The sequence below is a fragment of the Pinus tabuliformis genome, chromosome X (assembly GCF_031772625.1).
Source record: "Pinus tabuliformis cultivar Carrire ecotype Pingquan chromosome X, CPIR1, whole genome shotgun sequence".
NCBI lineage: Eukaryota > Viridiplantae > Streptophyta > Pinopsida > Pinales > Pinaceae > Pinus > Pinus tabuliformis.
In genome coordinates this window covers 1710214232-1710241264 of record NC_142308.1, presented here as the reverse complement: position 1 = coordinate 1710241264, position 27033 = coordinate 1710214232, and positions in this window count along the sequence as shown.

The window sequence follows — 27033 nt, the reverse complement described above, 5'->3', positions numbered from 1 at the left end:
GTAACTACCCCAATGGAGCTTGACTTCAAGAAGTTAAGCAATAGCACTGCTGGACCTGTTTTACGAAATGCCACCAAGTATCGTCAACTCGTCGGAGCATTAATGTTCTTGGCGAAATGCCATCCAAATATATGCTTTGCAGTCAATACATTGAGTCAACACATGGTTGAACCTCACCACATACATTGGATTGGTGCCAAGAATCTGTTAAGATATCTTCGTGGCACAATTACATATGGGTTAAGATACACTGCTGGAGATGTGAGACTACTTGGATACACCAATGTTGATTGGGCAAGCAGTGTGGTGGACTGTTGGAAATAATACTGAGAGGGGAGGGTGAATCAGTATTATCACATTAATAAAACTTTTTCATTTCCATAATCAGATTCATATATGCTACTTCCACAACTTCTTATGATTAAGTTAATTGATCTTCAATGAGTGCATTAGAACATTATCAACCATATTATCAGATAACAGATGACATAACAGAGAATAGATCATCACACATAAGGCACACACATGAACACCATGATATAAGGTGGAAACCCAATGCGGGAGAAAAACCACCTGCTGCAAGTCATCTCAATCTTCTTCTTAATGAGAAAATCCTTTTACAATATTTGTACTGGTGCAGTCTTATACCAGTATGGGAGCTACAACCCCCTTTGCTCTTGTACTAGCCGTTCCATTTACTAGTACGCAGGCTGCTACCTGCTACAATGCTCCAAAGATCTCCCTTAGCTTTTGTACTAGCTTAGATACTAGTACATAGGCGCTGGCCTACAATCTTCTCTCCTCCAGGTACCACGTTTCATCAATTTTCAGACTGGATACACTGAAGCACAACACATAATCTGAAAGGCCACTTTTCATCCAATTTTCATACTGGACCCAACAACAACATTGAAGCTCATAATCAAACAACCTTCTGAATCACCCAATCACCAGATCCATACATATACAATGATATTATGAGAGTTATCAACCAGATATAGTACATAAAGATAAGTCATTAATCATGATGTTATCTGAACTCAATACCAGTAACCAAACATCAGTTATGCACCCAAAACCCTGCAGAATATTCAAAGGCAGTTAAAACAAATTTTAAGCAGGGATCGCAACTTCACTGGTATAGATCTGCGGATATCTGTACTACCTCCGCACCTGCGCCTTCTGTGGCGCCGCGACCACCGCACCTGCACCTTCTGTGGCGCCTCCGCACTGCGCCTCTGTGGCGTCTCCGCACTGCGCCTTCTGTGGTGCCTTCGCACTGCGCCTTCTGTGGCGCCTCCGCACTGCGCCTTCTGTGGCGTCTCCGCACTGCGACTTCTGTGACGCCTTCGCACTGTGCCTTCTGTGGCGCCTCCGCATTGCGCCTTCTGTGGCGCCTCTGTGGCGTCTCCGCACTGCGCCTTCTGTGGCATCTCCGCACTGCGCCTTCTGTGGCGCCTCCGCACTTCCGCAGCTGCAGCGCTCGAGAGATCACCCTTCACAGATTCGCTTTCAACTTCCCTTTCATAGATCAAACTTTTAAAACAATAACCCAATATTTCAGATCTTAAGATATTCGATTTGCAAGAATGAATTAGCCAAGTGATCTCCTTTGCTTTATATAGGCTTAGGCCTTTCACAATACCACGGGCCAAAACCATAGGATCAAAAAAACTGTTGGACTAATACCATGAACCAACCATGAAAGTACGTGAGATCAACACTTTTGACGAAGTACCATGGTCCAAAACCATAGGTTCAAATACCAAGGACTAACTACCATGGACCAAAGGTAAGTTCTCCAACATATACGCGCTTTTCCTTGCATGAAAGTGCGTGAACTTTTTCTCTACATGAAATAAACTTTTCTCTGCATAAAAGTGCGTGAACTTTTCTCTACATGAAATAAATTTTTCTCTGCATAAAAGTGCGTGAACTTTTCTCTACATGAAATAAACTTTTCTCTGCATATAAGTGCGTGAACTTTTCTCTACACTATAATTTATTATCTGAGATGAGTGGGTTGCCATCAAGTACAACATATGTATCATAATGCCAACAATCTCCCCCTTTGGACTTGATGGCAACAACAACCAATCACTCTCCCCCTTTGACATCAAGGACAAAGGGTTATGCTCCCCCTAAGAACATGCTCCCCCTGAATATGAACCAGATCTGCAAAGAAGAACCATAATCCACTAAACACCATAAATGACCATGAAAGAGATAGATTGCAGCAATAATCAGACCAGCATCCAAGATCTCCTTCTGTACGTCCTCCATAATGCCGACAATGCATTATAAGCTCCCCCTGAGTACCTGTTGAAATCTCTGAATGAGCTCCCCCTTTGTATATGTCATGGTGCACCAATTTGATCATGTTCTTTCTGAGAACAAGCTGAAATGTCTGCTCTGCTATATAGTGTTGTTCATGCTCAGGCTCCCCCTCACTGTAAGCAAGGTCTGCAAAAGGATATTCTACATCACAAATGACCTTCCTAAAAGATTCAATACATACATCCATCACCCAACCAAGTGGGGATATATCTGAAAAATGAAAACCAAATACATTACATCTTCATCCCAGGCATAGTGGGGAAACCAACATAGGTCGTTACATGACCTGAAGAGATGACACTATTACATCATGAGTCTTGATATGACATCACCTAAATAAGATGAACATCAGCAACAACACTTTATGATCTGCTCCATAGTATCTGTCAACAGCAACTAGACCAGCAACTTGTATTAGTGCACGAATCATCAAGGTATGTCCGCATCAACAGAATTTCACATTCTATGTGAGAAACATCATAGCCATCCAGATCTACATGAATCAAGTATCATCAATTGGGAATATCTGCATTAATCAACATATGTATGAAACAATCTTATCATCATATAGATAAGAGCTCATTATCATCATGTCTCCAACAATGCAACTTTGAATAATCATCCCTGTATCCAGCCAACAATCCTCATCCATTTGTGCCAAGAATGAAAGGAATCATAACTGTAATATATGATATTTATGCATATGACGACAGCAGCATATGAGTGACTCAACATCAAGAAGATGTGAATTCAAGCTAAGTGCTTCCCATGCAAGCATCATTAGAGAATCAACCATAAATCTGATCCAAGAACCATGTGAACAACTCATAACCATAGCAAGATGAATCATTTATCCATATAAGTATCATCACCAAGGACTATTAACCATAATGCCAATAATGCATTAAGTCCATATGCTCCCTCTAAACCTGAGCCATCTGTCTGATCATGCATATCAATAAGAAGTATCAAGACATCATCAATATCAAGTTAGAACCAAAACACTTCTAACCATCATATCCACACATCATTATTATTAACTAGAGCAAAGCTGATCCTTCTCTTGAATCTGTCCCTATTGCCTTTCTTCAAACAATCATATACGCGACTGTGCAGTAACTAACTCGCGTATATATGCAACTTTCCTTTATGGAGTTTGCATATGAGATTCAGGACATTGAAGTTTTGTACTTTCAGCTCCCTCTGATTCTGGTATGTCTGTACGTTGTGCAGTGCCGCCTTTTTCTGACTGTACTTCCTTTTTCCTCCATATCTTCAAGCGTGATGATGACATTTTCTCCTTTTGATATGGTGCCCACACTTTGTTCCTGCATTCCTTAGCTATATGTCCAAGCTTGTTACATGCATAACATCTTACATGTTTCATATTCCTCCTATAACAATCAGCAGCTTTGTGACCAAACATATTGCAAGCAAAGCAATATCCATAAAAGTACCTTGAATGTGATGATCTTTCTGCATAATGGTCTTGAACCCTTCTTCTTCTACATCTAGCTGCTACATGTCCAAGATTATGACATACATAACATTCAACATTATTCATAGGAGGAGTAAAGGATTTTCTTTGAGGAATCTCTTTTCTTGGTTGATGATGAGATTGATCTTTCATTTCTTCGTTGATCACTTTAGATTTCTCTTTAGAGTTCCTTGCCTCACCTTGTGAACTAGATTCACCTTCAATAGATTCATGGAAACCAAGACCAGTCTTTATAGCAGGAGACCTTTGACTACTAAGAATATCATCCAAGACTTTAGAACTATCTTGAAATCGTAAAAGCTTATCCTTTTCTTCTAGTTTACCTTTCAAGATATTTACCTCAACCTGAAGCTGTTCTTCCTTTTCAAGAGATTGCTTTTTCAAATCTTTTTCAGCTTTCCTTCCTTCTTCCATTTGTTCCCTTAGTTTGAGAATCTCATTTTCTTGTTCTTCATTCAGATCCTGCTGCATTTGACGAACTTGGAAGGCACATTCTAGTTGAGATTTTAAGCTGGTGACTTCGTTTTCTTGTTTTGCAATAGCTTGGAGTAGATCTGTATTCTGCTTCTTTGATTCTTCAAGATCTCCTTTTAGTGAGAGGATTGTAGTTTCAAGATTTTCATAGTAGCTGGATCTATCTTTGAGTTTCTTGATGGTTGTGCTTCTTTCGTTGACTTCTTTTCTTAATGATGTCACTTCATGCTGCAATTTTTGACATTGGTCTTCCTTGTCCTTGAGTAGCTTTCTTACCTTGTTTCCTTCTTCTAGATGGGCCTTTAGTTTGGTAGCTTCTTCTTTGAAATCACATTCCCTTTTGTTCAATAGATCTTGTTGATCTCTAATTTTGTCTGTCAGCCTTTTAAATTCTGCCTCTATTTGATATCTTTCTTGTTCACCCATAAGAGCAAATTCAGTAGTTTCGCTATCACTTTCATCTCTTCCAAAAGGAAAGATAGCTGGAACATCAGAGGATAATATATTCATACCTGATAATGATTCTGAATCTGATTCTGAATCTGAAGAGCTTCTTATACCTAATCCCCAATCGATTCTCCCACTGTCATAGTTCTTCTGAGATGACTTATTTTTATTAGGTGCTTTCTTCTTAAGCTTCTTTCCCATTGTTCCACAGGTCTCCTTCAAGCGATCAAGCTTCTATCAAAGGACCTGCTCTGATACCAATTGTTGGAAATAATACTGAGAGGGGGGGGTGAATCAGTATTATCACATTAATAAAACTTTTTCATTTCCATAATCAGATTCATATATGCTACTTCCACAAATTCTTATGATTAAGTTAATTGATCTTCAATGAGTGCATTAGAACATTATCAACCATATTATCAGATAACAGATGCCGTAATAGAGAATAGATCATCACACATAAGGCACACACATGAACACCATGATATAAGGTGGAAACCCAATGCGGGAGAAAAACCACCTGCTGCAAGTCATCTCAATCTTCTTCTTAATAAGAAAATCCTTTTACAATATTTGTACTGGTGCAGTCTTATACCAGTACGGGAGCTACAACCCCCTTTGCTCTTGTACTAGCCGATCCATTTACTAGTACGCAGGCTGCTACCTGCTACAATGCTCCAAAGATCTCCCTTAGCTTTTGTACTAGCTTAGATACTAGTACATAGGCGCTGGCCTACAATCTTCTCTCCTCCAGGTACCACGTTTCATCAATTTTCAGACTGGATACACTGAAGCACAACACATAATCTGAAAGGCCACTTTTCATCCAATTTTCATACTGGACCCAACAACAACATTGAAGCTCATAATCAAACAACCTTCTGAATCACCCAATCACCAGATCCATACATATACAATGATATTATGAGAGTTATCAACCAGATATAGTACATAAAGATAATTCATTAATCATGTTGTTATCTGAACTCAATACCAGTAACCAAACATCAGTTATGCACCCAAAACCCTGCAGAATAGTCAAAGGCAGTTAAAACAAATTTTAAGCAGGGATCGCAACTTCACTGGTATAGATCTGCGGATATCTGTACTACCTCCACACCTGCGCCTTCTGTGGCGCCGCGACCACCGCACCTGCGCCTTCTGTGGCACCTCCACACTGCGCCTTCTGTGGCGCCTCTGTGGCATCTCCGCACTACGCCTTCTGTGGCGCCTCCGCACTATGCCTTCTGTGGCGCCTCTGTGGCGTCTCCGCACTGCGCCTTCTGTGGCGCCTCCGCACTGCGCCTTCTGTGGCGTCTTCGCACTGCGCCTTCTGTGGCGCCTCCGCACTGCGCCTTCTGTGGCGCCTCCACACTTCCGCAGCTGCAGCGCTCGAGAGATCACCCTTCACAGATTCGCTTTCAACTTCCCTTTCATAAATCAAACTTTTAAAACAATAACCCAATATTTCAGATCTTAAGATATTCGATTTGCAAGAATGAATTAGCCAAGTGATCTCCTTTGCTTTATATAGGCTTAGGCCTTTCACAATACCACGGGCCAAAACCATAGGATCAAAAAAACTGTTGGACTAATACCATGAACCAACCATGAAAGTACGTGAGATCAACACTTTTGACGAAGTACCATGGTCCAAAACCATAGGTTCAAATACCAAGGACTAACTACCATGGACCAAAAGTAAGTTCTCCAACATATACACACTTTTCCTCATAGGTTCAAATACCAAGGACTAACTACCATGGACCAAAGGTAAGTTCTCCAACATATACGCGCTTTTCCTCATAGGGTCAAATACCAAGGACTAACTACCATGGACCAAAGGTAAGTTCTCCAACATATACACGCTTTTCCTTGCATGAAAGTGCGTGAACTTTTTCTCTACATGAAATAAACTTTTCTCTGCATAAAAGTGTGTGAACTTTTCTCTACATGAAATAAACTTTTCTCTGCATAAAAGTGCGTGAACTTTTCTCTACATGAAATAAACTTTTCTCTTCATATAAGTGCGTGAACTTTTCTCTACACTATAATTTATTATCTGAGATGAGTGGGTTGCCATCAAGTACAACATATGTATCATAATGCCAACATGGACCGTAAGAGCACTTTTGGGTGCTACTTCTCCTTGGGATCTGCTTCAATATCCTAGATGAGAAGGAAGCAGAAGTCGGTGGCTTTGAGCACTGTCGAAGCAGAGTATATTGCTGCTAACTATTGTGGGGAAAAATGCCTATGCAGGACGATCCTATCCACCTAAGGTGTGACAGTACCTTAGCAACAAACGAATACAGCTACTTCGGTTTCTTCCTTTATGAAATATGAAAGAAAGGAGATTGGTAGACTTACCGTTATCTTCCGGTTGTCCCTCGATCTAGATCCTCTCCTCTTTGGGTGTCCATAGCTACTTGCCTCCTCGCTTGCTCAAGAGAACAGCTACTTGATTCCCACGAGATCACAAGAGAACAGCTACATGTGACAAGAGAACAGCTACTTGCGACAAGAGAAGGACAAAACACAAAGGCAATCATACATATTCATAAATGATTCAGGATTAGAAGTAAATCAAATATACTAATGCAAATCATACAATATACACCAGCATATAGGAAAGAACCAAGAAGCTTTATTGATTGATAAACAAGGTTCAGGAAGAGATACAACCCATAGGGCTCCAACCCAGCATCTCCTTCCCAGCAGAATGGAATTCCTTCTTCAGCCCCTTTCAAAGCATAAACACCCAATGATCCAACCACAAACCAACAGCAATTCTTTGCAATCACAACATTCCCTCCTCCTTGACCTCATGGAGAGAGATCTATATATAGGAGTTTTGGAGAGAGGATGAGTCAGCTTGAGGCTGGTATGAAACTGAATAGTGTCCTCTCTCACTTCAGTTCTTGAGTCCACTTGGAGGTTCTTGCTTCCACTTGGAGATTTGGAACCTCTTACTCATCACCAGTCGAATTCCCTGATCCAAGTGTCATTTTGGAAGCTTCCTGGGCATTGACACATTGAGAAATGAGCCTGCCACTTGTCCAGTTATGCTCAGCGCAGGTAGCCTTTGTTGCAGTTGACATTCAACGCAGGTAGACAGTGGAGCAGTTGACATTCAGCGCAGATGCTCAGTGGAGCAGTTGACATGATCCAGAATTGGCTTGTTTTTGAGTGTTTTCAGGTGGAGAACTTCTGTGAATTGCTGTGGTTTGCTGGCCTTGTTCCTCTAGGGGTAGGAACAACATGTTTAGGGACTTTGGATCCCTTGATTATTGACATTTCATGCTCAGTGATGCAAGGCACAAAAATGTCTATAACAGTTGCCCCCTAAAGTATGAGGTCGTTTATCGGGTGAAATGCTTTATCCAGGAGAGTCCGAAGTTCATCCATTTGTTGGGAGGAGACCTGTCATAAAATACAATACAATACATTATGATTCATACTGTTTTCATGATCTAGCTGAGGCGGGCATTCCCATGCTCAGCTTTATAAATTCATTTTGGTACATAGAACAGACGATCGTCTGATGGTAGACTGATAATTCTGGCGAAATTATCATCCTTTGAGTAGGAAGATCATCTGCTGCAATGATGTACATGTCAAATGTCTTTATTTTTTCCTGAATATATATCGCAGCCCGGATGGATGAAACTAGATCTGGGGTCTTCAAACTCGTTCGATCTTCACTCTAAGTACAAGTCGATCCATGTGAGAATTGCGCTGAAGTCGAACATGGAAAGACATCGCTTGATTACCGGTCAATGATGTAAACCGTTAACAAGCGCGAGAGGAATCACCGATAATGATAATGACCCTCAAGGTACTGTAGTACAATTCACGTGGTGTGAATAAAGGACTTGGCGTCGAACACCACGCAAAATCTCCTAGTCGAAGGTCATTGAGGTATACCTGTCGCCGGAAGTGAGAAACTTGCCATTGAGGCATGCAAGCTTCAAAGTACTGAAGGGGTTGTTCCTAGATCAACTTCTTGGATAATGAGCTGATGTCGACAAGAAGCGATCCGTCAAAGGAGGGCCTTAATGAATCCCGCATCAGTGACACGGAACGGAGCTAATGATTTTAATGGAGGCGAAAACAATCTGTGACATATGATTCAGGGTGGCAGTCATGAATGGATGAAGGATAATGTATGGCAGTGGATGGGACCCGGTTGACTCTTTCTGAACGACTTCTCTTGAACATATGGCGACACGGATGCGATGGATTGGTAGCATTACCCCAAGTATGGATGGTATGGCGAGACCATGGTGATGTGACCGGTGAATGAAACAACCCAACCCGATGTGGTACGGAGGAAAAGTGTCATGTTCAAGAGCGACCTGCTACCATCAAAGTTTTCTTGATTTTTTCCCAATTTTTCCCCAGTCATTTCTGACCAGTGCCTCTTTATTTTTGTCAAGCTTGAGGAGGATAACATATGCTTGTTATATAACCTGCCCTTCGGGCAAGCCCATCGCTATGTTTTAACGAGCCTAGCGATAGTGAAACTCGTTCTCGTCTAAAGACAAGTTTGTCGCTATTTAGTGATTTTAACGAGTCTAACGACAAGGAAAACTCGGCCCTTTTCATTTTTAGAGAGTCTGAAAAGGTACATAAAGTTAACTCCAAAATTCCTTTTTCGTCATCTAATCCCTTAAGTCCGAAAAAGTATAAAACAATACAGAAGGGATGAGTTTTCGATAGTTTTAACGAGCCGAACAAAACAAGCGCTCGATCTTTTTGTGCAATAATCCCTCAGGTCCAAAAAGATTAAAATCTAGAGGAGGGATAACTCTTTCGGTCGTTTAACGAGCTGGAAGGCCAAAACTCGGCAATCTTTTCATATTTTACGAGTCAATTGAAAAGAGCTTAAAGAAGACTCGTCTTCTGAAGAACGAGTGATGAACAGGGTTAGCAGCAGATTCCAGGTACAGGTTGGAATTTTCCAATCACGGCAGTGTCACAAGGATAGCTAGGTGAAATCACTCTTCGCAGCTGTTCCTCAAAATGGGTAAACAATCAAATGGAGGTAAACGATCGGCCAAATGAAAAGTGGAGGTGACGGTACACAAACACGACCAAGGCTTTTATGGTTGATCAAGTTACATTCTTAATGGTTATTTACCGGGATGGGTTCATTTTTTAACGAGCTTGAATGCGCCAAAACACTGCTCAATCTTATGTTTATTTTTTAACGAGCATGAACTATGTGCTAAAACTGCTCGGATGATAAGTTTGCATGCCCCCAGCATAATAACGCAAATCGAGGTGCATGCCCCCCAAGCTTCATTGCATTCAACTCGGTGGTTGGAATGAAGGTTTACCTTTGAGAAAGGGGATTTGTTTCATTTTTTAATGAGGTTTACACAAGATAAGAACCGTCCTCGGCGTCCAAATCCATTAGATGTAGAAGGTTTCATATTCCACTGTGGCCACTTCCGCCAGATTACTCGGAGGCGGTAGGGCAAAAGTGCCCATTAAGGCAGGGTCTTTTAGGAGACCTACTCCGATATTTTGGAGCGAATGATTCCTTCCATGGATCATTGGAATGCTTCCCGTAACTTGCGAACTGTTGGGGAGAAAAGTTTGTTGGTCAACGATTGTAATTCCTCCTTGGAAGGGAAATGCAATATTCCTAAAATAGGTCGACACAACAGCTGCCATGGCATATATCCATGGTCTTCCTAGTAGGATGTTGTAATCAAGATTCCCATCGATGACTTCAACATCTATTTCTACCGTTTTTCCCCCTAGTTCAACTTTCAAGTTATTTAGTATACCATATGGGGTATATGTCCTTCCGTCGAATGCTTTTAACGTCGTCGCAGACTTCGACAAGGTTGGAGATCCTAAAGTTTTCCAGCAACTCATCGACATAATGCATGTAGATGCCCCCTCATCAATAATTGTTCGATGAACAGTTTTGTTGAGGGCTTTCACTTGAATAAGGAAAGCTAGTTGAGCTGGTAACTGAGGGTCATATCCTTTATGATCAAAGGCCACAAGATCGGAATCCATTGGGTCAATCCCACCTATTGCTGATAATAAAGCTTGCTCTTGGGAGAAGCAATTTTGCGGTACCTCAAGTGTCGACATAGCGGACGGCGATTGGGCCAGGTCCTTTATCTGTGCTATTTTCGCACAAGGATTAAATGTCGATTTGTGTACTGCTCCCTTTTGCGACTTTATCATTGGCTCAGGGACGATGGGTGGCACAACTTCGGTCAAAGTTGTTGTCGAACTACTAGGTTGTTCATTAGCCTTGTTGTTCGACAGCTTTGGATTCCTGTAATCCTTATTCCTCGTCAAAGCATAATTTTGCTGCTTTGATACAGACAACATAAGCACTTGGGATCGGGAAGCATTTTGATTAGCAACCAGTTCGGTTCTCGGGCTTGGAAACGGATCAGTCAACACAGCTGAGGTTTTCGAACTCTTAAAGAATCTTTTAAGCTCAGCTTTGTATGGACAATCTGCTGTCCAATGATCCTCATCGCATATATGACACCCCGTAGGGGGTTTCCTTTTTCTCCCTTTCTTTTTCTTCTTGCCCCCTGGTTGCTTCAGTCGTTTGCCCTTGTCGTCCGACACGGCACTTACTTCCGAGGCAAGAAGTTCCTCATTTGCATTTTGACCGGAAATCATACGGGCTTTTTTAGATATAGCCTTTGTCGATTCCATGTCTGTTGCACCAATCACGCCATCGCCGGCATGAGAGTCACTATTTGATTTAGGAGGAGGAGGAATTGAAAATTTCGGTCTAGGGGCGTCAGGTATTTTATCATAGAGCGTGCCGGACTGAGTATATACTAAGTCTAGATATTGTGCACGAGCAATAACTTGCTCCTCCGTTACGACTCCCCCCTTGGCCACATCTTCCGTTATGGCAGGAAGTAACGACTTTATAAACCATTCAGCTAACAGCTGATCTGGGACATAGGTCTTTACCATCCTGCGACGACGACGCCACTCATGTATATGATCGGATATATGTGTGGCCGTCGTCTGCTTGAAGTTGGTTAAGATTTCCGTTCGAGTTTCATACCTTATCAGTAATTGAAAATGGGTTAAGAAAGTCGTGGCTAGGGAACTGAAATTGTCGAAAGAGGCTCTAGGTAATTCAATACCATTTAGCCGCTAGACCCGTCAATGTCCTCTGAAAAAGGCGAAGCCTTATCGAATCATTGTTCAGGGTGTTCGACGAACACCGCAGATGAAAAGTCATGACGTGATTCGATGGGTCTTCACCTGGATTTCCATTGAATTTAAGAATTTCCGATGGAAGTTTATGCGGAATCGTTGGCCACCAAGGGGCATAAGCAATTGGATCATTCGTCAGCCGGTTTAGATCTGGTAATTCTAGAGTTGCTACAAAGGGCAACTGTTGATTCAGGTTAGGCGGAGCATACCCAGGATAAGATGGAATCACCTGAGCAGTGGGTCTTTGCATACCAGCATAATGTATTTGATGCTGGCAACTTTGACAAGTTTGATGGGCATAACCGTTATTATACGGTTGCCCATTACTTACAAAGACTTGTTGCTCGGGTCCTTGATATGATTGCTGGAATTGCGGTTGTTGAGTTTGAACAAGCTCCGGTTGTTGGACCATTCGCTGTTGTCCAATACTGGATGATTGACCAAGATGAGGAGTCATAGTACTTGTTTGAGCCTGAGTCGCTCCAGATAAGGAGGCACTAACCCGAGGTTGTGATTGAGTTGTCGAGACAAGAGGCTGTTGTATGGCAACCTGAGAAACTTGGGGTTGACATACAACAGGTAGCGCTTGTACTTGCGACGCAATCAACATACCAGGTATAGTGGCAACATTCGACACAGGGTGGACTGGTCGCATTGAATATGCAACCCTTGGTTGCTGAGGCAGTATTGGTACCCATCCGCTGGATGTAATTCCAGTTTGACCTGAACTTTGTTGTAAACTCCCATATGGTTGTTCTCCGGGGGGGAACAATGAAAAGGTATATTGCCCTCCATATGGTGGCAATCCAGTGCTTAAAGGGTAGATTGGCCTTTGAAGACACATTGGATCAAGTTGTTGAGTTTCAACATAAGAAATACCAGATAATAATCCGGATGAAGAAATAGGAACTAACCATGTCGTCGAAACAGTCTCTGATTGGACTCCAGCTTGTTGTTGACAATTTGCCGGGACAGATGGTATACCAGCAAACATCGTTAGGGTAGCAGCAGGAGGCTTTGCCGCTGCTGTGTCGAATGACACAGTCCTGGATGTCGACGGTTGTTCAGACATATTTAGTCTATCCAAAAGATTTCCTAGCGATTCTACAAGAACTTTGTGATGAAGGTAGACTAACTTCGAAGATCAACGCAGGAATAAAGGGTGATTGTTCCGTTTAAAATAAATTGTTAACGACGCTTTAGACACAACTTGCTTTTTCAGTTTTAAAGAGTCGAGAAAAAGCTAAAGATGACTCTAGTCTCCTTCGATGTTTTAACGAGCCCGAAGTGACAAATGCTCGGATGGACTTTTTCTGTTAGAGTCTGAAAAAAGCCAAAAGAAACTGCTCTGGAGATCTAGGCAGAGGGTGTGCCAAACCTTTCGCAAAACCACAGAATACGTTTTACGGTACGGGTGGTCGATCTTCGTGAATGTTGTGTTCACTGCATTGCGATCAGTAGGGCGGCCGACACGGCTTCCTAAGGATAAAGGATATATGCCTATAGGGGTCTCCCAATATATACGCGACGGTACGTGGGAGCACAAGTCCGTATTAGTGCTATTGTCCCTCAGGAGGAATCACCCACCTTCTTAGAGATCGACAGTCACTACGTTTAACGACGCCGGAACACGTCTCTACCTAGACCTCTATTTGTGCGTTATGTTGCAAAGCGTTGTTAGGTTCATTCAATATATTTTAAGTTGATCTTTTTAAAGTTTGTCTTTCAGGATCACCACGAGATGTATTGGTACAAATTCCTAAATGCAGTCTAAGATGATAAGCAAGCTTTATAATCTTTCAACTTTGAAAATCCTAGCTACTAAGGGAAAAGAGAGCGACTATCTTTTCTCAAAGAGCAATCAGCACACTCTAATGCACTCTCCCTAAATCCAACATGCAAACTTATCAAAATGCAAATGCACAATGCAGGTGTTTGTTTTCACTTTCTTAGTATAAATGTCTACAAAGAAAGCTTTTTGTACAACTTTGAATTTGCTTTTAAATGACTGAAAATAAACAAGTTTACTTTTTCCCAAATCAGCAAGGGTAGAAGAGATTACAATCACTTTGCGATTTTTCGAAAGAAATACTTGTTTTGACACTTAAAAGTGACAAATTCAAACCAATAAGCAAAAGCAAATGATAATCAAACTGCAAACAACCAATGAACTCTCTCCTAAGATCACAATCAATCAATCAATCAGATCTGAATCAAGGCTACAGGATGACTATTTCGCTCATGCAAAGGAAAACTATAAATGACGCCACAAACACATAAAAACACTTACAGTCTTTTTGTACAAAAATGAGGCGGAATTCAAGCAAAGAAAAGGGGTTATCAGACTGGTACCTATGCTGGTTAAAGGCTGCAAAAACAGAGATCAAAACAGGGCAAAAGACAGCAAAGAACCCCAGCTGCACAAGGCAAAACTGGTTCAGCGCAACCTCAACACTGTGGTTTTGACATTCAGTGCAGGTAGCCTTCACGGGACCTGCGCTGAAATGCAGAATGCCTTCACAGCAGTCGCGCTGAAGGAGAAACTCTCGTTTCTCTTGGGTTCCGGGTCATAAAATGCTCAAAAATCAACTGTTTCAGGCCAAATCAGAAACACAAGCAAGGTATAAACAGAGGGATGCTTTGAGAGGGTACTAAAGACTATCACAAAGGATCATCAAGTCATTTGTGAGTCCATTGTTGAGATCATAGACAAAAACCCAGTGAAGGATCAAAGCAGCAACATTCTACTTTGCAAAGCAGTTCGATTGTTGCTGTTGAGTCTATGAAGTAAACAATGATGTAAACACAAACAAAATGACTAAAACAAATTTCCCCAGCGGAGTCGCCAATTTGTTGTGGGGAAAAATGCCTATGCAGGACGATCCTATCCACCTAAGGTGTGACAGTACCTTAGCAACAAACGAATACAGCTACTTCGGTTTCTTCCTTTATGAAATATGAAAGAGAGGAGATTGGTAGACTTACCGTTATCTTCCGGTTGTCCCTCGATCTAGATCCTCTCCTCTTTGGGTGTCCACAGCTACTTGCCTCCTCGCTTGCTCAAGAGAACAACTACTTGATTCCCACGAGATCACAAGAGAACAGCTACCTATGACAAGAGAACAGCTACTTGCGACAAGAGAAGGACACAACACAAAGGCAATCATACATATTCATAAATGATTCAGGATTAGAAGTAAATCAAATATACTAATGCAAATCATACAATATACACCAGCATATAGGAAAGAACCAAGAAGCTTTATTGATTGATAAACAAGGTTCAGGAAGAGATACAACCCATAGGGCTCCAACCCAGCATCTCCTTCCCAGCAGAATGGAATTCCTTCTTCAGCCCCTTTCAAAGCATAAACACCCAATGATCCAACCACAAACCAACAGCGATTCTTTGCAATCACAACATTCCCTCCTCCTTGACCTCATGGAGAGAGATCTATATATAGGAGTTTTGGAGAGAGGATGAGTCAGCTTGAGGCTGGTATGAAACTGACTAGTGTCCTCTCTCACTTCAGTTCTTGAGTCCACTTGGAGGTTCTTGCTTCCACTTGGAGATTTGGAACCTCTTACTCATCACCAGTCGAATTCCCTGATCCAAGTGTCATTTTGGAAGCTTCCTGGGCATTGACACATTGAGAAATGAGCCTGCCACTTGTCCAGTTACGCTCAGCGCAGGTAGCCTTTGTTGCAGTTGACATTCAACGCAGGTAGACAGTGGAGCAGTTGACATTCAGCGCAGATGCTCAGTGGAGCAGTTGACATGATCCAGAATTGGCTTGTTTTTTAGTGTTTTCAGGTGGAGAACTTCTGTGAATTTTTATGGTTTGCTGGCCTTGTTCCTCTACGGGTAGGAACAACATGTTTAGGGACTTTGGATCCCTTGATTATTGACATTTCATGCTCAGTGATGCAAGGCACAAAAATGTCTATAACACTAACATGACCTCCTGTGAGGTAGTCTGGCTGCAAAAGCTCTTCAGTGAGCTGTTTGGATTTACATTGGATACCACTGTGATCCTATGTGACAACCAGAGTGGGATTCGTTTGTCAGAGAATCCCATATTTCATGATCGCTTCAAGCATATCGATATCACGTACCACTATATTTGAGATATGGTGCAGCGGGGAGCTATAAGGCTCCAACATATCGATACAGATGAACAAGTCGCCAACATTTTGACAAAGCCCCTAGGAAATGTCAAATTCCTGACTTTCCAAGAACGACTTGGTGTCGTTCAAAGACCCTTTGATGAGGGTCCTGTATGATCGGATGGGTAGTTTGTGTAAGCAGGTAGGTAGGCTAGGCAAGTAAGGTAGTTGGTTGAGATGCCCACACTTCTGGGGCCTTTTTGAAGTTTCAGCGAAGCACTTTCACGTTTGAGCTCTGGGAGCTCCAAGGGGGGCGTAGGGTACTTCTTAGAGTGACATATGACCACAGGGTGACTCACCATATCCCCTGGTGCTGTACTTGTACAGGGTAAAAGAATCAAACTTGCCCTTTGACACCCCGTGGTGACTATGTAGCGGGAAAATGAGTTCTCCTGTGAGGTCTAGATTATGTGCTCTCCATGACGATTGTGTAGCGAGATGATTAGTTCTCCTTTGAGGCCTGGATGATGTGTTCTCCATGGCCACTGTGGACAGGATGATTCGCTCTCTTGTGGACAAGATGATTCGCTCTCTTGTGGGACAGGATGATTTGCTCTCCTGTGGACAAGATTGATTAGTTCTCCTGTCGAGGCATCCTACCCATGTAGTCTGGGACTCATGGAAAGTACCTCTCATCTGATCAATGAGCAGAGAAATGAGGATAGGGACCATAGTAGTACCGATGGATGCATCGTTGTATCTACTGTACTCCCTATGCTAGAATGACCTTCATTGATCTGGGATCAATGATATTGGTCTGCGACCAGTGGTAGGAGTTGTACCCACTATGACACTGACTTTGGGTCAGTTGAGTACTGGTCTGGGACCATTGGTACACACTCTGAAACTGACTTCGGGTCAATGGAGGATGGTATGATACATCCTTGAAAGCAAAGCAAAGCAAAGCAAAACAGAGCAGAGCATAGCAGATCAGATCAGGGCAAAATAGAACAAAGCAAAGCAGGCAGAATAGAGCAGAGCAGGGTAGGGGTCAAGTTGTACAGGACAATGTATTTGATGGATGAATAGTAGCGACCGACAGACGAATTGCAGATGTAGTTCTCCCTAGTTGAGAGAGAGTGTTAAAATTGGCAACTAAGGCCAAACTCCATGTGGGTCATCTTATTCATGGCTGATAATATTTTTATTATATTCCTCTCATCAAGAGGTGTAGGATGATCTAAAGATCATCTAATCCTGATAAGTATTTATGGATATATGAATTTATTTTTATTATGGAATAATTATCAAGCCGACTAGCAACTCATGTAGGCTCAGAAGCCCAATAGTGGCATCTATTCAACCCCAACAGTTTCATATAAATACAGGAGGTCTTTTCCTCATTTGGTCACTCACTCACAACACATCTCTCTCTCCTGCGTAGAAAAGAGGCTCCTCTCTCTTGCGCAGAAAAGGCTTTCTCTCACACATGTGGAAGGAAGGATGCAGATTTTAGGGCTGCAACTGCAGATCGGAAGTTTGACTATCGTTGACCATCAGACTCTCTCTCAGAATTGCGTTGTAGGTGAAACTGACTCTCCTCTTAAGGCCGCATTTTTTGGTGAAGGAATCAAGCCGATCTAACAGCCGATTTGCAAGATCTTGTCTGCCTTAGTTTCGCTGATCTAGGGTTTGATGCTGCTGATGTAAATCAAATTATGTACTATTTCTCTCTGTTGGATTATTGAAGATAAAAGAAGATTTGATCAAAGGGTTTCCCCACATTGTGGGTTTTGTCCTTGGCTAGCCGCCACATCTTGTGTCTCTTGTCTTGGCTTGTTTTCCGTCAATCATTTAATGTTCTATCTGCACTTTACTTAATGTACATGTGATTGCTAATCTGTGAATAATAATAATAATAAAAAGAAGTAAACTGCTCTAAACATAGAACATACCATAACTTAACAATGTTAGATGTCTATATGGTGTGTTTCCGTCAGTCCCAATTCCTTAAGGTGACTTCGGAGGTCGAATCATATCATAGTGGCATATTGTCACATGTTTACCCCCGCTCGCTGATTGCGTGTATAGATGTGGGAAGAGGGTATTACAGCTGGGTTGCCACGTGTAGATGAGGACGTCAACATGATGTCACTTTGAAGGTCTGCATTTCAAAGGAAGAGAGCAATATAACTCTATTTTAATTTTCATTCGAAAGATCTTTCGATGAGAGGGGCTTCGATATTTGTTGGCACTTGGTCACAAAGACCTAAAAGGACTAAGGGCGTGGAGATGAGCAAAGCCCCTAAGTGCTAAGATGGAATTTTGAAGGATGATGGCATCAGAACTCTTTTAATTCCTTTTTGAAAATCTTCCGATGAAGAGGGGCTTTGATGTATGGCTGGAACTTGGTCCCAAAGACTCAATAGAACTAAGGGCTCAGACCAAGGCCAAACACCCAAACATTATAAAGAAATTTGGAGGGAAAGGCCATAAGAAATTTTATTGCAAGAACCTCTGACGGAGGGAGCTTTGAAATCATGTGGCATTTGGTTACAAAGACCTAAAAGTACCAATGGTGCGAAGCTGGGGTCGACCACTGGAAGTTGTGAGCGCATCGAAAGTGGGAGTTTTCGTAACCCAAATGTTAATTCCAATCTGAAAACTTCTGATGGTTAAGGGGCTCCAAAATCATGTGGCATTTGGTCATGACCACCCAAGGCTTTAGCACCCAAGTGTTGAGCCTGAGGTCACGACACCTGGTCCCATGAGATAAACAAGAAGAGGGCCAATGGAAAAGGAACTTGAAACGCATCGAAACTTTATGTTTTCGGAAAGTTATTTCAAATAAAGTTACGAGGATAGAGGCTTTCATATCGCAACACCTATGCATCAAGCCTTTCATCACAAGAAGTGTATCTATGGGAAAAAGGATATTGACGAGAGTTGCAGACAACAAATAGGCACGGTCATCGGTGAGCTATTTTTTAAATTTTTTTTAATATAATTTTTTTTTTAACTCTCTCTCTCTCTCTCTCTCTCTCTCTCTCTCTCTATATATATATATATATATATATATATATATTTTTCTATATATTAAAAAAAATAAAAAATTATAACCTTTTTTTTTTTAATATTTATTTTTTCTTAATGGCCAAACATCTAATGGAGAATCTCCAAGACTTTTGTAGTGAAATGCTTCAATTTCGATGCCAACAAAGTTAACGAAAGATTAACGGCCACATACCAGATAAGACTGGTTTTTTGCAACAGTTGAATGTCGAAATGATCGAACAACTCTAACACCAATGTAACAAACAACGTTCATACTTCAATAATCTTCAAAACACTTGATACATGAACACATCCATTGAAAATAAGAAGTTACTAATGTAACAAGCAACATTTGTACTTCAATAATCTTTAGAACACTTGGTACACGGAGACCTCCATTGAAAATAAGAAACATATATTTTTAATAATGTATAAAATAGTTGATATGATTGTTACAATAATGGCACATTTATCTACGTAAGAAGATGCCCTTTCATTGAATGGTTATGTCATTTAAAACATGTTGATTATTATTGTTTACATTACCTTTATTATTTTTTTATAAATTATATTCATAACATTTTTTTTTGTTTAAGTTCTTCTAATTTTCTTCTTTAAGCAACATTCATAGCTGCAATAGCATTTACATCAGATTTTGTGAACCAGAAGTCAACATTGTCCCAACAACCTAGACCTTGCAAACTAGCTTGTAACTTTAAACTCCAAAAATCATAATTGTTTCTGCTAAAATCATAATTGCTTTGCTAAACATTGGCTTATCAAAGGTCGAGCCAGCAATCATGGAATTGTCTTTCGCTCTCTGCTCCAAGCTTCATGCAAATGGTTACTCACTGGTCTGCGTTTTGACTTGTTCTCCAAAACTTCAAATGACGGCTCTGAAATTTTCTCTCATGTATATCAGTATATCAGCGTTTTAAAAATGCAAATGGAACTAGCAAATTTCTTGTATCATTTTCCCTCGTGATAATTTTATGTTTTTCGTGTTATAGACTACCTTGGTCTTCGGATCTGTGACATCATTGTTACAAAGATGAACAGAAACTAAAACAAAACAAAACAACAGTTTGAATTCTTAGCAGACAACCAATGAAAGGACTAGGCTATCCAAAATCTCTTATTTCACGTGACTTGAAATCAGATGGCTTCAATGTAAACTATGCCATCAACGATGGCTTTTTACTAAGTTTAAGCTAATTCATCGATAGGCGTCTCTATATTGAGTCCATATGGATGTACCGGCGTTGATTTTTTTTACATATATTTTAAATTAACAGACGGTCGTGATTGAACCCCAAGCTAACATGCTTCGTCTCATTTCTAAATCATTGTTGCGGAAAATATTTATGCCCAAATTTTAGACACGCGTCAATCAGCCTGCAGCGCCAACATTAAATTTGCGGAGAACACGAACTTTGAAATTTAGAACATTAAATATTAAACATTCGGCCAACCATGTCAACATATATACGCCAACATTAAGTTTGTATAGAACGCGGAGTTGAAAGTTTAAACTTAGAAAAATAAATATTAAACATTAACTTTTAAACATAAATTAAATATTTAACATCAAATATTAATGTTAGAACAATAAATATTAACTTTTACATTCAAAAATTAAATTTAAACATTTAAATATAAAACATTAAAATTTAAACATTTAAATATTAAAAATTAAATTTAAAACTCTTATATCTGAGGTTCAAAGACATAATTCCTACTCGAATTATGGAGTCCCAAGCTAAGGAACATAAGAATATAACAGTTAGTGGAATTGTTTCTCTAGCGTGGGTTCATAGAACCAAGCCCTAAATCTAGTAGTCCTGAGAGATTTCTATTTGACAAAGATGTAGCGTCTGAACTGTGGTGAGTGCAACCTGACAATGGTTAGTGGAATTGTTTCTCTAGCGTGGGTTCATAGAACCAAGCCCTAAATCTAGTAGTCCTGAGAGATTTCTATTTGACAAAGATGTAGCGTCTGAACTGTGGTGAGTGCAACCTGACAATGGTGTTCCTTGATAAGTGCACACATTCCCACTTACCCTCTTCTTGTTAAGTTTTGTTGTTACACTATGAGTACTTCCCTGCATATTTCTAAGCCCCCCTATAGCAAAGGTAGACCAAGTAATTACCGTAGAGAGTCTTTATGAGTACATTGAATCTTTAGAAAGATGTACAAAAGAAAGAGAAAACCATTTTAAAATAGAATTAACTACAATGCTCGACAACAACCACAAATCATTAGAAAATAAAATAATCACATTCGAAACTGAACTCCAAGGAATAAAAGGTAAAATTCAAGAAATAGAACACAGTAAAGAAGAATGGTTAAAGAAAATGACACCTTGAAAAACGAAATTAAAAATCTTAAAAAACAACTACATAATAACTCAGGCCTAAATAACACATAATAAATTAGATATTAAACCCATAAAAGAGAAAATTAATAAACTAATTGTACTCGACCATGAGCATCACAAAAGAGCCTTAAACCTTATAATTGTTGGTATAGAAGAACAAAAAAATGAAGACACATTAGAAATAGTTAAAGAACAATTAAAAACAAAATCTCAAATTCAAACAACTTATCTCATGGAAGAAATAAGAGTAGGAAAGATACTTGAACATAAACACAGACTAATCAGTGTCGAGGTCAGTTGTAATGAACATAAATTAGATATACTCGAGAAATCCCTAAGCTTGAAAGAAACAAGAATCTTTATAAATGAAGATCTCATTCCAGAAGACTAAGTTGAACTTAGGAAAGAAGTCCAAAAGGAAAGAAAGATAGGGAAATGGGTAATCATTAGGAATAGGAAAGTTATTATTAAAGATATAAAGTCTCAAGCACGAGTGATAAATAGGGACTTGCATCACTCTGAATCCTCTTCTGGAACTGTCGTGATTTTCCATGGTGTAAAGATCCTATGTTAAGTTGGGTCCTGATGGATATTAGCCTTATTCTTTTAGTTGAAACTTGGGAGCATGACGAATCTAAGGTCTCTCACCTTGACGGTTTCACTCTTTGGTTGTGGCTTGGAATAAGAAATTCTCTCGGAGGGTTTTGGTGGTATAGCCTACTATATAAGGAACATTGTTTCACCTCACATCTGACTTCATAAAATCGACCCCATAAATCAATACATTTGGATCGAGATCTATGATTCTACCACCAATAGGATCTTTCTTGCAATCTGCTATTTCGCTCCTCTCAAATCTACATCATATAAAAAAAGCAACTTGGATAAGAATTGTCCTTTCAATACGTTAGAAAAAGACATCTTCAACCTAAGGAATGAAGATAATATCCTTTTGCTTGGATTTAATGCTAGAACTTCTACTAACCAATCTATTATGTTAAGTAACAACTCTAACCCTGACCCCTTGTGGCTTGATGAAGATAATAACTTAGCTAATAGATTCAAGAGAAACTCTAAAGACATAACCAAGAACTTATTTGGCACCAAGCTCCTCAAACTTTGTAGTTCCTAGGACCTAATCATCTATAATGGTATTAACAAGTGGCCCCTCTCCGATCAAATGACTTGTGTCCATGGGCTGGGACACAGTGTCATGGATTATGTGATTTCTAACACCTTCTCCTAAACCGTATTACAAACTTTGAGCTACTTAACAAATTCGAACCTGACTTTGACCACAGACCTCTGTCTTTATCACTTAATCTTGTTATGCATACCTCCCACGTGCAGGTGACCAGTGAAAGCAAAAGACACATTCGCTTCGATAGAAGTAAGGTTGACCTTTTCTTAAGGGATTTAGAAAGAGATTTAGGCTCCCTGGCTTATAATAGAAACATTGATCAGATTTATTCCCATTTTACTACTATCCTTTCCAATACCATTAGCCAGTTCTCTAATGAGACTTCGTATAAGCAAAACAATAGAACTTCCAATCCATGGCATGATAAAGACTGTAAAATTGCTAGGAAAGCAATCAAAGATGCTCCTAATGAAATCATTAAGCTCCAGAATATAAATAGATATAAAGCTCTCATCAAGAGGAAGAAGAGGTCATATATTAATAAAAGATAAGAACATCTTCTCCACCTTTCTAAAGTCGCACCCAGAAAATTTTGGCCGAATGTGCTTATTCGTAAGACCAAAGATAATCATTCTATCCCCTTAGAAAATTGGGACAACTATCTTAAGAAGTTGTATGACTCTCAGGACCATATGGGCACCACCTTAAACACTCATATTAAGGAGGATGTCATTTCTCTGAAAGACGTTGAATCTGGGATTAATAAGCTTGCTAATGGGAAAGTTGAAGACGTTGAATCTGAGATTAATAAGCTTGTTAATGGGAAAGTTAAAGATATTGAAGGACACCAAGTTGAGATCTTTAAAAAGGAAATATCTCTATCCTCATTCCTCATCTCCAAAAGTTTCTCAATTCGGTTGTAAACCATGGCTTCCCTTAGCTTTGGATGTAAAGCCTTATTATTCCTCTCTTAAAAAATGGTGGTAAAAGTGTTCCCTATAACTACATGACCATTATGATTAGCCACATCCTAGCCAAGCTATATGGGCTCATTTTGGAAATGCAACTTAGCCTTTGGCTTGAAAGCTAGGGTAAAAGAGCTAAAGTGCGAGCCGATTTAAGGAAACATCACTCAACTATCGGCCATCTTGTCACTCTCAGGATCATTGCAAAGGAATGTCCCAATAGTAAAGTCGATATTTTCTGTTGTTTTGTGGACTTTAGAAAAGCTTTCGACATTGTTCCTTGAGATAAGATTTGGGAGAGACTTGAAGAAATCATGGTTCCTACTACATTGAGGATTGTTGTGATCTGCCTCTATGAGATTGTCACTGTCGAGCTTAAGATCAATGAAGGGTGGTCTAAAGTCATTAAATGCAATATCAGAGTTAAGCAAGGGTGTCCCCTATCCCCTACCCTTTTTGGCATATACATCGATAAGCTAGAGGAGTGTCTGGAAATTGTAGGATGCAAGGGCACCAAGCGTGCTAGTGTAATCATTACTCTTCTCCTTTATACTAATTATATTGTTCTTGCAAAAAGCCATGATGACCTAGACAAGCAGCTTAAGACTCTTCATGTGTATTGCTTCACAAGTTTCTTCCTATCAATATTTGGGTATTGCCTTTCCTCATCAGCTCAACTAGAATTATAGCATTGAGAAAATAATTAATGGAGGTTGGATAGCTTATTATGATCTTGAAAATAATTATAAGTCTGTCGATCTTCGCATTTGGAGTAAAAAGAAGTTCCTCTTTGAGACTCTCGTCACCCCTATTGTCTTATACGGATGTGAAGTTTGGGGTTGCAGTGTATCCAGAGAGTCTTGGAAAAAGATTGAGATGATTAAAAAGAAATTCATAACCTACAACCTAAATATCAAGGTAAATACTCCCTATCCTATCCTCTTGATCGAAGTCAGTTTGTCCCCCATCGAAAGTACAACTATTTTTAGATATCTGATGTATAAGAAGCAGCTTTACAACATGGAATTCAAGAGGCTCCCAATATTTCTTTTAACTTTAGTCAAAACCCCCACCTTTGCCTCAAGCACGGGTGGCATAAGGATATCCAGTCCAAGCACGGGTGGCATAAGGACATCCAATCTTGGCTCAACCATTGGGGAATTAAGGAGGATATCATTATGGGAAGCAAAGATAATGTCAAAGATACTATTACCTCCAATTTTAAGGACAAGTTGTGGAGGATAAAGAGTTGAAGGGTAAAAGGAAGCTAGAATACTATAAGGAGGTGATCAACCCCACCCTTGCTAATCAAAATTATCTCTCTATGTTGACCAACACTAAGAAAAAAATGAACATCGCTAGGATAAGAACTAATTCCCATGAGCTTCGGAGTGAAACCTGGCAATGGTCTGCTCCCAAGACTCCCTGGGATGATAGAATCTGTCATATTTGCGATACAAAAAAGTGGAAGACGAAAATCACTTCCTTTTAGACTCTCTGGCTCTTACTCACATCTGCGCTCAATTCCCTAACATCTGCCACACCTCCAATCTTCTTGACTTATTAATCCAACCAAACTATAGCAATCTTGGAGCGCTTCTTCCCCTTCTCTTTAATCATAGAAACAAGATTTTGAAGAATCACACTTAGATTCTTTTTTTTTCCTTGAGGTATGATAGGTTGCATTCTTGAGGTATGATAGGCTGCATTGGTTTTAATGAACATTAATCATCAACATCATTAACAACATTTAAAATTTAAATTTAAAAATTTTAACATTGAAATTTAAACATTAAATAAAACATTAAAATAAAAAATAAACATTGAAATTTAAACATTAAAAATAAAAAAGTAAACATTGAAATTTAAACATTAAAATAGAACATTAAAGTAAAAAAACATAAAAAAATTAAATATTTAGAAATTTAAACATAAAATATCAGAGAAATTATTAATGAAGTATAAATCAATTACATTTAAAATTTAAAATTTTAACATTGAAATTTAAATATATTAAAAAAATAAATATTAAAATTCAATTTTTGTATTCAGCTTATGTGATCCATAATAAAGGTTTTTTTTTTTTAATATAGAAATCACATATTTGATCCATAATAAAGTCATTCAATATTTAAGGATTTAAAAATAAAAGCATTAAAAGATTTAAAAATAAAAGCATTAACGTAAAAATTAAAACAAAAAAATTTAAACGTTTAGAAATTTAAATTTAAAAAATAAAAATTTAAATTAACTACATTTAAAATATATAGATTTAAACATTAAATATCAACTACATTGTAAATTAACTAAACATAAACTACATTTAAAATTTAAACATTTAGAAATTTAAAAAATTAAAAATTAAAAATGAAAGATTAAAAACATTATAAATTAACCATTAAAATTTAAACCAAAAAATAAAATTTAAAGAAATAAACATTTAGAAATTTAAAAAAAAAAAAAATTAAAGAAATCAACATTTAGAAATTTAAACATTTAAATAATAATATCAATAATTATTTGCATAAAAGAAATAATAATTTACAAAAATAAAAATAAAAGTGATTTATAAAACAAATGTTTTTGTAAAATAAACATTTACATTATGGTAAAACTAGCGTTTGCACCTTATGTTGCAAAGGAAACGCCGTAAGGCATAGAGTGGTGAAAAATAGCATAGAGTGGTGAAGAATAGGGACATGTGAATGGACATTGTTGAAAGCAAGGGTGGATGATAATGAGTCACAATTGCAATAGTTTGTTATGTGTATTCTGAAAATGGATATTTTATAAATAATAATAGTTTGTGAAGGTAAAATATATAGATTTAAACATTAAATATCAACTACATTGTAAATTAACTAAACATAAACTACATTTAAAATTTAAACATTTAGAAATTTAAAAAATTAAAAATTAAAAATGAAAGATTAAAAACATTATAAATTAACCATTAAAATTTAAACCAAAAAATAAAATTTAAAAAATAAACATTTAGAAATTTCAAAAAAAAAAAAATTAAAGAAATCAACATTTAGAAATTTAAACATTTAAATAATAATATCAATAATTATTTGCATAAAAGAAATAATAATTTACAAAAATAAAAATAAAAGTGATTTATAAAACAAATGTTTTTGTAAAATAAACATTTACATTATGGTAAAACTAGCGTTTGCACCTTATGTTGCAAAGGAAACGCCGTAAGGCATAGAGTGGTGAAGAATAGCATAGAGTGGTGAAGAATAGGGACATGTGAATGGACATTGTTGAAAGCAAGGGTGGATGATAATGAGTCACAATTGCAATAGTTTGTTATGTGTATTCTGAAAATGGATATTTTATAAATAATAATAGTTTGTGAAGGAATAGCGACATGTGAATGGACATTGTTGAAAAAAAGGGTGGATG